This window comes from Camelus ferus, chromosome 20, assembly GCF_009834535.1.
Source record: "Camelus ferus isolate YT-003-E chromosome 20, BCGSAC_Cfer_1.0, whole genome shotgun sequence".
Taxonomy (NCBI): Eukaryota; Metazoa; Chordata; class Mammalia; order Artiodactyla; family Camelidae; genus Camelus; species Camelus ferus.
The window spans coordinates 35,931,455-35,942,086 of record NC_045715.1 but is presented as its reverse complement, the minus strand read 5'-3'; the positions used below and the strand labels follow the sequence as shown (position 1 = coordinate 35,942,086).

The window sequence follows — 10,632 nt, the reverse complement described above, 5'->3', positions numbered from 1 at the left end:
GGCAAACTGTCACAGAGTCATATTAAGTTAAATATTTACTTAGCTGACAGGAGTAAACATTACAATTTTAATTATTATCCACCTTAACCAACATTGAGCTGGTGTCCACTGTGTACGGAAGACCATATTACGCTTTTGGAGAAAACACAAATAGGGAAAAAGGTTGCAGGGGCAAGATGCAATCACACCAAAAAAACCCCCCAAAAACTTACAGATATTTATTTATCCAAAAGGATGCATGTGGTGATAAATTAATACTCTACAAAGAAAACACTGTTCACACAAGCTCTGAGGGAGCCATCAGAGTAGGGACAGTCTAAGGAGATAAGTTTCTCCTTTAAGGTGTAGGTTTTAAAACAGGTTTAGAAAATCAGGAGCTCTGTGGAGTTAAGGGGTCCTGTGTGGGGTAAAGGTCCCATGCTGCGAGGGGACCACACACACAGGGACCTAGAGAGGGAGGAGAGTGCTGGGCTCACCTTGGAAAGCTGCAGGATGCTAGCTGTGAGCGTGATGATGAAAAATCACCATATGGGTCCAAAAACTGCACACGGGCTCAGGGTTACAGATGTCAGGGTGGGGACACTGTCTCAAAGGAGGGAAGGTTTGGAGTTTGGGAGTTTTGCATTATTATTATTTTTTTAACAATGTTAAACCAATTAAGTAAAAGAGGGGTATGAAAACAGCTCACTGGATCAAGGTCAGAAGAAAAGCACCGAAGCAGTGTGTTCTGATAAGCAGTAGGCGGAGAGGGGAAGAGGGTGGCAATGCAGATGTCCTCACCCTATACATTTTATCAGAATGGCTGTGGAAAATGAAACGGTAATTGGACCCTGAAGCGAGGCCAAGGGAGGGATATTTTTTAAGTAAGAAGAGACTACAAGTTGGCTACAGATTCCCTGTCTGAGACTGTCTCACCAGAGCTGCACACGCAGAATCGGCTCCCACGGTCTGCTTTCATGACTTCTGTCATTAGAAAAATGTGCAGAAGAAACAGGAAAAATGAGAAACATAAACTTTTGTCCAGAAAATGGAGGGGGCGGGTCATAGAAATAAAACTTCCAACTGCTATGCAAAAAGCCACCTGTATATGGTTACAATAAAGGGGAGAAATCAAGAGAATGTGATCAGATAAAAATACCAAAGTAAGTTAAATGTTTATATGCAAAGAGGGAAGGCAAACTTAGAAGCAGTAGTAATTGTCCTACAGCGGGTCCCAAAACACAACTGTAAGCAGACAGGTTAGAGGGCCTCCAGAGAAAGAACCAGGCGTGGCTTTCTGCACATAAGAGAAGCCATCTTAGTCTAATTCTTAACTTTTTTTCTCATCTTTGGGGGGGAGGGTAATTAAGTTTATTTATTTTCACAGGAGGTACTGGGGATTGAAGCCCGGACCTCGTGCATGCTGAGCACGCACTCTACCTCTTGAGCTACACCCTCCCCACAACCATCAATGATCTTAAGGGAACAAAAGCATGCAGGAACAGAGAAAAGGCAGTCAGACAAGAGTGCAGGGAGAAGCAGAGCCCTAGATCCTCCGCAAGGGATATACATCACAATCTGATATCGTCTCCGAGTTCTGCAGGAACCAAGGCCCCACCCAGGTCGGGGACAGAATGTGGTGCCGACCCTCCTGGCGTCAGTCAGCTACAGCCTGGACTCTGTTGACCTGTGCCCCAGTTCTGTCCTGAATTCTCCTCTGCTCAAGCCCCTGCATGAATGTGCATGTACCCTTAGCTCAAAACTTCCCCAATTTAGACACTGCTTTGGGAACTATCCCCAGTGTTCGCCTTACTTGCTGCAGGTAGTAATAAATCCTTTCTTCTCCAGATCTTTGGCTTATGTCTTTCAGCTCAACGCTTACGAAGAGGCAAGCCCAGTTTTCAGATCAGACAAACAGAGATACTAATTTTGTCATCACTGATAAAAAGTAGAGTACAGATGGATGTATTCACTAATTCAACAAAAACATTCACTGTAAACACCAGGGGTACAGAACTGAATTCACTACGGCCCCTTCAGTCAAGGAGCTCCCAACCCCAGCGGAACAGGCAGGTGACTACAGTCCAGTGCGATAGCGGCAGCAAGGCCACGAGTGACAAACACAAGGCTGATGGAAATTTGTTTTACTGAGGCGTGGGGCTCCACTCAGTGTGCTCCCGGGAGCCCCTCGTGCACCCTGAGAGGATGCCGATCACGGGTGATGTTCTCAGCACTGCTCTCTGCAGGATGGCTCTAATAACACTGCCCCCAGCAAGACGCTGTCAGTTGGCCCTTCCCGCCCCATCGTCACCTCACTTCTACCACAAATAACCAAGCTTGCCTGGTGGACCTTGGTGTTTTCATGAAGAGGGTCCTCAAATCACCTGTACTGGAGCTCTCTTACTGGTATTCCAAAAGGTTGTCTGGCTCCTGAAGACTATCTTTTGCAATTTTCTCTCTACAATGATTTGAAATACTTCTACTGTGTCCAACCTTGAGTAAATTTCTTAACCACCTAGTAGTGAGGTTAAGAACACAGATACGCACACACCACGCACTCACTCTCTCTCTTCTTTGCTCAGTACCTAAATCTCAGTGTTTTGATGCCTGAGCATCAATTTCAACTCCCAGGTACCACATCTGACTAAGGTTCCCAGGCAAATCTAGTCTAGTCTTAGAAGCAGCAAGGCTGACTCAGTTTCCCCCAGGGGCACAGCCTTGGGGGTGTGCTTTTATGTAAGAGGGAGAAGCACCGGAAATGTGAGCTTCAGTGAATGAAAGATGATCACGTGACAATGCGACCAGCTTCTCACTTCAGCAAAAGAAAGGATGAGAGAGTCAAGCTCTCCACATCCTTTTCACAGAGAATCACCTAATCACAGTGACTCAGCACCACTATACTTCTTTGTCACTGGTGCCTGATACTATCCCATTAGGACCCAAAGATTGCTCCGAACACGCGTTGCCTTGACACACCTCACCACTGTTGCTGGGAAAACATATTTAACACAGGAAAAACATATCTGCTACAGTAAAAGCAAAGATTGAGATTGTTGGGCGGAAGCAGGCAGTGATCTGGTGGAGATCCAAGTTGCCTTTCAAAAGGAATCCGTCATTGGTTCACACGCTCACATCTAAGCTCTTGCTGACTCATTGTAAACTACTCAAAGCTGCATGGAGCTGATGTTTAGAAATTCATTCTCTATGGAAGCAAAGTCCAATATCAAATTCTTAAAGGCACGTGAGTCACCCCCCAACACACAATGATTGGAGAAAAACAGAGTAACTGGGTACTGAAGTGAGGTCAATAAACGATTATTTTTAATAAGAAATAAGAACACCACAGATGGACCACAACTTCCCTCAGCACTGATATTCTTATGCATACGCATACACTCTCACATGAAAACTCTTTAAAAAACTAGAAGACAAGTGAGTAGAAATAGTTGTAACTTGAACTAAGACTACGGTGAACAAGAAGTCCACAGAATATTACTATTTAGTTGTATATATCCATTTCCTTTCCCATTATTCAAATTATATACTTTTTAAAATGTACTAAGATATAATACCCATGCTGTAAAGTACAAAAATATTAAAGGTGAGGTTGATGAATTTTTCATGTGCATTTACCTACATAACCACCATCCAATTCAAGCTAGAAGGTATCTCTGCTCGCCTCCAGGAAGGCTGCCAGTCGCCCCTTCCCAGTAAATCTCTCCCCATAGAGGTGAAACTGTTCTGACGTCTATCATCACAATTAATTTCGTCTGTTCTTGAAATTTGTATCACTTGAATATATAAGACACATACTTTTACTTTATTTAATTTTATGAAGTGTGATACATTCAAAGAGTACAGAAGTGATGTTTCTTTCCCAGGCACTCAGTTCTTCTACTCAAAGGCACCCAGTGATGTCAGCCTCTTGTGCTTCTGGGAAATATTTATTCATATGCTGTGCATACACAGTTTTCCTCCTCTCACACAAGTTCCAATAGAATGCTGTTTTCACAATATTCTATACCTTGCGTTCTACACACACACAGACAGTCAAGGACATTGCGCCCTATTTAAAACCTTCCCAGTTTTTACTGTGCCACAGAGCACTTCATTGTTCAATCAGTCTCCGATTGACAAAACGCTTAGATTATTTCCCTTTTTTTGCTATGATAAAACTACAAGATATGTTATTCCCCACACATGGAAGCAAATCTATGGGGGGAAAAAATCTCACAAGTAGAATTACTGGTTGAAGGACATATACATTTGCAATTTTTATAGATTTGCAAAATTAATCCAATGACATAGAAGCTGTTCCCATTTAAATTCCGAGGGCCTATTTCCTTACACCTTTGCCACACAGGGTGCTCTTTAACTTTGGGATCTTTGCCAATCTGATAAGGAAAAATGGTTTCTCTGGGTAGGTCCACTTCGCATTTCTCTCATCGTGCGGGTGAGCATACTTTCATGGGTCTAAGAGCTATTTGTGTTTCCTTCTCTGTGTCCTCTCGTTTTATACCTTTGGTTCACTTTCTTATTTAATTGTTGGTGTATTACTTTGAATATGCTTCATACATATCAGGGAATTTAGCCTTTAATTGTGAAATGTCTCGCAAACATTTCTCCCTAGTTTATTGCCTTTAGTCTTTCTTTACAGTGGTTTTTGCTGTAGGGGTTTTTTATGTAGTTGAATTTTATTGTATGGCTTCTGACCTTTTCAAAGATTATAAAAGAAGATTCTCCCTTGGATCCTTCTGGTGTTTTAATAGTTTGCTTTTTTCTTTATGTTTAAGTGGCTGATTCATCTGGAATTTATTTGCATGTACGATGTAAGGTATGGATGTAACTTTATCTTTTTCCAGATGACGGACCATTCAGGTTTATAAACACCATTTTTAAATAACTGTCTTTTCCATCTTGATTTGAAATATCATTGTTATCATATCCTAAATTCTTCTGTTCTAGAGTTTCTGTCTCCCATCACTGACTGAGAGTTCCTACCTGCCAGCAGTTTCCAGCACCAAACTGTTTTAATGAGTACATTTTAACGTATGCTTTAATATCTGATAACGGCATGTGATGGGGTCTTTTTTATAAGGGCACTAATCCCATTCTTAAGGACTCCACCCTCATGACCTAATCACTTTCCAATGCCTCCACTTCCAAATACTATCACACTGGGGACTGGGATTTCAACACATGATTTTTAGCAGGACACAAACATTCAGTCTATGGCAGAATTCCAGCTAAGGCAATGAAAGACCAATCTGCGAAGATTCTTCTGCAGCTCTGTGATTAAACAGGACCCAAACAGAGGTCACGATGACCTCTGGAGAGATGCTCGCAGGAAATGAACAGCCAAGGCAGCAGACACACACAGATATGAGGAATCACACTCAGTAAACTTCACACAGTAGGACATTTGAAAGGAATCTTAAAATAAACATTTCAGACGTCACAGAGATGGAGGCAGGAAGAGAATCTATAAGGCAAGAACAGAACATTTTGAGATAGCAACATGCAGATCTGAAAGGGAGTCAGATGGAATGGACTGACTTATAATGTACTGATTTGACCCACACTGAATACTAAACTGCCAATTATTAACTAAGCTTTGTTGTAAATATTGCCTAAGAATAGAAAAAATAAATGAAGGAAACAAACATGAATTTGCCAGTTAAAGTATTTTAAATATTCTACAGTTATTTAGAAAAATTATTTTTCAAAAACCAAACTTTTTGTCCCAATTTCGACAGTTATTTGTTTAGTAGTGATTTATATTAGGAGATAAGAGACTACATTTTACCTGAGTAAACACATGCTTAAGATAGGGAATGGCATAACAGCTCTGATGAGAGAAGCCCTGTGTCATACTTCCTCTTTGGAGATTAAAGGAACTTTGAAAATCAACACAAATGAAAGGTCTTTCTACTTGGTAAGGTAAGTAATACTGGATATGGACATATTACAGAGCTTTAATTATCATGCCTCAAGTGCATGGGGGTAGAGTCTATTTTAAATGAAAATAAATAAGAGAAAAAACAGAGTGGCATAGTGTAGTATTTAGGAATATGTTTAGCTACAAATAACAGAAACTCAAAAACAGCAACTTAAGTAGTAAGTTTGCCCTGTGTAACACGAAGTCCGGGGCAGTCCAAGGTTGCTACGCTGGCTCAACAGGCTTTTTCTGTTTTTACTTCCACCATCCTGAGAATGAGGCTTTTGTTTTCATGCTGTCACCTCTTTGTTACAATACGGCTGCTGCACCTCCAGATATTACATCTGTATTCCAGACAGGGAGAAGACGGAAAAGGGAGGTGGAAAGGGGCTTGATCTGTGTCAGGAAAACAAAAGCTTCCATAGAAACTCTCTGCTTATATCTCATGGAACACAATGGAGTCACACAGCCCCTTTAGCTGCAAGCTAGCCTGGTGAAGCACGTATTTTTAGTTTGGCACATTGGATAAAATCAAGCTCTTTTAGAAAGAAAGAGGGGCTGAGAACTGACATCAGCAGACATAGGGTCAGCTCTGATCTCCCATGATATTATGACTATGTTGATTATTAAACACCGAGAAAATTATGGACTACTCCAAGAAAACTTAGTTTTGATAAACATCTATTCATACTACTTTTTGCTAAGTCCTTCCTACTTGCAGGCAAATGGTGAACTAAAGAACTCCTAAAATTTCTTCTCATTTTGTTATTGTAAACAGGTCTATCCTTCTTCATCCACAATTGTAAAATGTAAAAACACGAAAAATCAATAAAAACTATGAAAAGAGGAAAAAAAATTGTAACCGATTTTGTGGCAAAAAATTTACCTGACCCAAGGAGAGGATATTTAAAGTCTTTATTTTTATGAGTTAGTGTGAATGTTTATTTCATATGTTGAAGAAATATTATTGTTTGATTAGTGGTCCTGGCCCAGACCCTGATTGGAATATTATGTGCTAAACAGTATCATATAACTTTGAAAAGTTCTGAGTTCCTAAGACCTCTTATTCAGTGGTTTGAATTAGGGGACTGTGGAACCATACTTAGAAAGATGACCTCAATATAAACACACAGCTTGGCAGGGGAATGGCACAAATAACTTTAAATTAAGCCAGGCAGAAATGAAAACAAAATCCTGAAATTTTGAGAAACTGGAATAAGGTCAAGTTAATATGTTGCTTAAATTTGAGTAATTTGAACCATTTATATAGTCACTTAGGATGAAGGCATCAAGAATTACATACTTCTAAATTCTAAACTTTTCACATCTTTGAATGCTAAGTTAGTCTTAGGACTAGTCTCACAAATGTCACTGGCAAGTGTGACTTAATGTTAATATTTGCCCCCCCCCCCACAGGACCATAGGATGTCACAAGGGTGAAGTGTAAAGCAATTGCTCAAGACATCTCTGCTCTTGTCTGTTGCTCTGAGATGATTCTCCACCTGAAAAAATGTAAGCAGGTAACTTCTCAGCAATACAATACAAATGACATCTAATTGTTCCCTGTGAATACTTTGTGTGCTTATCAAACTTCTGCTACAACGTGTTTATTTACATGCTAACCGACAAGCAAAATATTCAATGTATTATCTTGTTCAATATCCATATTATAGTGTCCAAGCACTATTATATACTACATAAATGATAGGTAAGGTTAAAAAGACAATGAATTAGCCTTCCTTGCGCTCTCTGCAGGGCTGCCATGGCAGAGCTCAGCCCGAGAGACGAGGCCAGAGGGCAACCACAGCAGGGCTTCTCCGATTTTACCCTGCACACCAAGGGGGAGTAGGGAGGCAGGATGCTTTTAGCATTCTGATTCAGAAGGCCTGGAGCTGGGCCCGGGACTCTGAGTTTTCCCCAGACTTCAGGGTGACGCAGAAACTGAATGGTGCACAACCCTTTGAATAACAAGGCCCTAAATCTTCTTTCAATCCTAGGTTTTCATAATCCTCTAAAAAAGGATTCATATCATCTATCTGTGAAATGGACTATGGAAACAGTAATAAAAGTTTACTACTGTTAGTGGCTTTGGAGGAAAACATATATCTCAGACTGTACAAAGTGTTAGGGGAACTCCACGTGATTCAGAAATCCAGCCAGCTTGCCAAGAGGATCGTGAAAAACATAACTGAGATGTGGGCGAAACCCTCCGAAGACTAGAAGCCTCTGCTCGGACACGCACCCTGAACACGGCTCTCCCTATGCCAAGATTTTATGGAAAGGTAATTAAGCCCAACCTTGCGAAAACATGTGTTCTTAAGAGTCTCTTGAACTCCCAGCCTCCAGTGGGGTTAGGCAATTCTGGAGGACCTGGCTAACTTCTTAGGTCTATTACTTGCAAGGAACATTTAGACCCCATAAAGAAACAAGATGTTAGCTAGAGACTAGAACATAAAAGAAGCAGAGCAAAGGGGAGAACTCCACCAGCATTAAGAAGGACAAAAAGGAATTCAGAGCAAACAGTTTCTACAAGGGCCATTATACCGGGTTTAAGCTGGCCTCCTTGTCGCTAGAATCTTTTTGTATCAGTTCATGTTTCTTCTCACAGCCACCGTCATCCTCTCCGAAGAGAATTTTTTTACATGCTGCCTGTTGTGAAGTCTAGGGCTCAGAGAGACGAGGAAATGCTCACCCTTTTTAGGGTATAATTCTTTAGGTTTCTACAAAAGTATACAGTTGCTCAATCACAACCACAATAAAGATACTGAATGCTTCCATCACCCCCCAAAATCCATGTTCTATAAAATCATTCTTCTTGTGTTGCACATTGGTGGCCACATCGAGGCACGACATTTATCACAAATGGCACGTTCTCACTTTCTTGCTCACATTCTGGTTTCCCAGTTTCTGAAATCTCTAACATATCCTTTTTCTTCGGGTTTTTTCTTCATATTTAAAAAAAAAAAATTCTTTAGTTAACGCCGAATTTAATGATTGTTGTATGCTAGTAACACTGATACTAAAGACTTGATTATTTTTCAATGGTTGAAATGCTGTTTTCTAGCCAAACTTGTAACTTGAAACAAAAGTATAACTTTAACCCAGTTCTGCCTGCATTCTTTATTCTTTTCCTAAACATTGTACCACTTGGCTTTTTAGATGCCATATTTCTGAAAATCAATTTTCAGTATAAATTTAAAGTGTATTTTTAAATCAATACAAAGTTTAATTCAAGTAAATGTAATATACAGTGAATTAGAATTTATATGAATTAAGCTAAATTCTTAAAAATCTTAAAAATCAAAAAGACATACATAAAAATTTGTATCAAAATTTAAAAATCCCCTTGTGCCCTATTGGTGGAAATGTAAAATGATGCAGCTGCTATAGAAAACAGTTTGGTAGTTCCACAAAATAAATCAAAAATAGAATTATTATATGACCCACTTCTGGGAATGTACTCAGAAGAATTGAAAGCAGGGTCTCAAAGAGATATTTGTACAACCACATTTACAGCAGCATTATACACAATAGCCAAAAGGTAGAAGCAACCTAAGATTGTCTATCAATGGATGAATGGATAAACCAAAGGTGGCATATAGGCAATAGGATATATTCAGCCTGGAAGAGTTAGCACATTCTGACACATGCTACAACATGGATGAACCTTGGGGACATTATGCTAAGTGACATACGTCAGTCACAAAAGGACAAATATTGTATGATTCCTCTTATATGTGGGATCTCGAGTAGTCAAATTCATAGTGACAGAGAGTAGAATGATGGTGGCTAGTGGCGGGGAGAAAGGGGAGTGGGAGTTACTGTCGAGTGAGTAACGAGTTTCAGTTTTGCAAGATGAAAAAGTTCTGGAGATCGGTTGCACAACAATGTGAAAATCCTTAACATTAATGAACTGTACACTTCAAAATGGCTACAATGGTGAATTTATATTATGTGTATTTTACCACAGTTTAAATTTTCATTTCTTAACTAGAAAACATATATAGTATTATATATGTATATACATAAATATCAATAATTACAAATAGCAGAAAATTACACACCAGGTTTCCATACAAATAGGTGAAAGAAAAACTATTTTTAAAAAATACTTTCCATTATTCCTTTGATAATTATGTAAGTTTAAAAAGTTAAAGCTCTAAACTGTTCTTAAAAACAATGATCAGTACATATTGTAAACTAAAATGTGCAATATATTGTATATATGTATTTATATGCAATATATTGTATATGTGCAAATTGTAAAATTTTACCTAATAAAACTGAAAAATGAAAAAAAACCTTTCTTATATAAAGATATGAAAAACAGTGAACTACTTATCACTGTTTTAAATGAATAAAGTGTAAAATTTTCCTGACAAGTTTGTTATTTTCCTGGTTAAAATTTTTTTTCATAAAATGTTTGATTTTGATCAAGTTTTATTTCTGAAAAGTAAAATGTATTAATATATAAAATTTGTACCCCTTACCTAAGTGTTCTTACTATTTTAAAAATCACACAAACATGTATTTCTAATAAAATAAAGGTTTCCCTCCTACCCTGGGCTACAGTTACAAACGGTGGAAAGAACTTGTCTATTTCCTTCACTTGGGAGCAAGATCATGTCTATCAAAAGAATACGAAAATGAGATTTTTTTCCCTCCTTGTACCTCTAACTTGCAAAATTCTTGGGGTCATGTAATTACAGGCTCAG

General features: G+C 39.0%; 1 long non-coding RNA gene across 1 annotated transcript; it reads left to right on the top strand.

The window, feature by feature from the left end:
- Positions 1-5,443: 5,443 nt before the first annotated feature.
- LOC116658322 lies at positions 5,444-10,110 on the top strand. The gene is made up of 3 exons (XR_004313664.1): positions 5,444-5,919; positions 7,334-7,429; positions 7,915-10,110. It is a non-coding gene; the product is annotated as an uncharacterized LOC116658322 (long non-coding RNA).
- Positions 10,111-10,632: the final 522 nt, after the last annotated feature.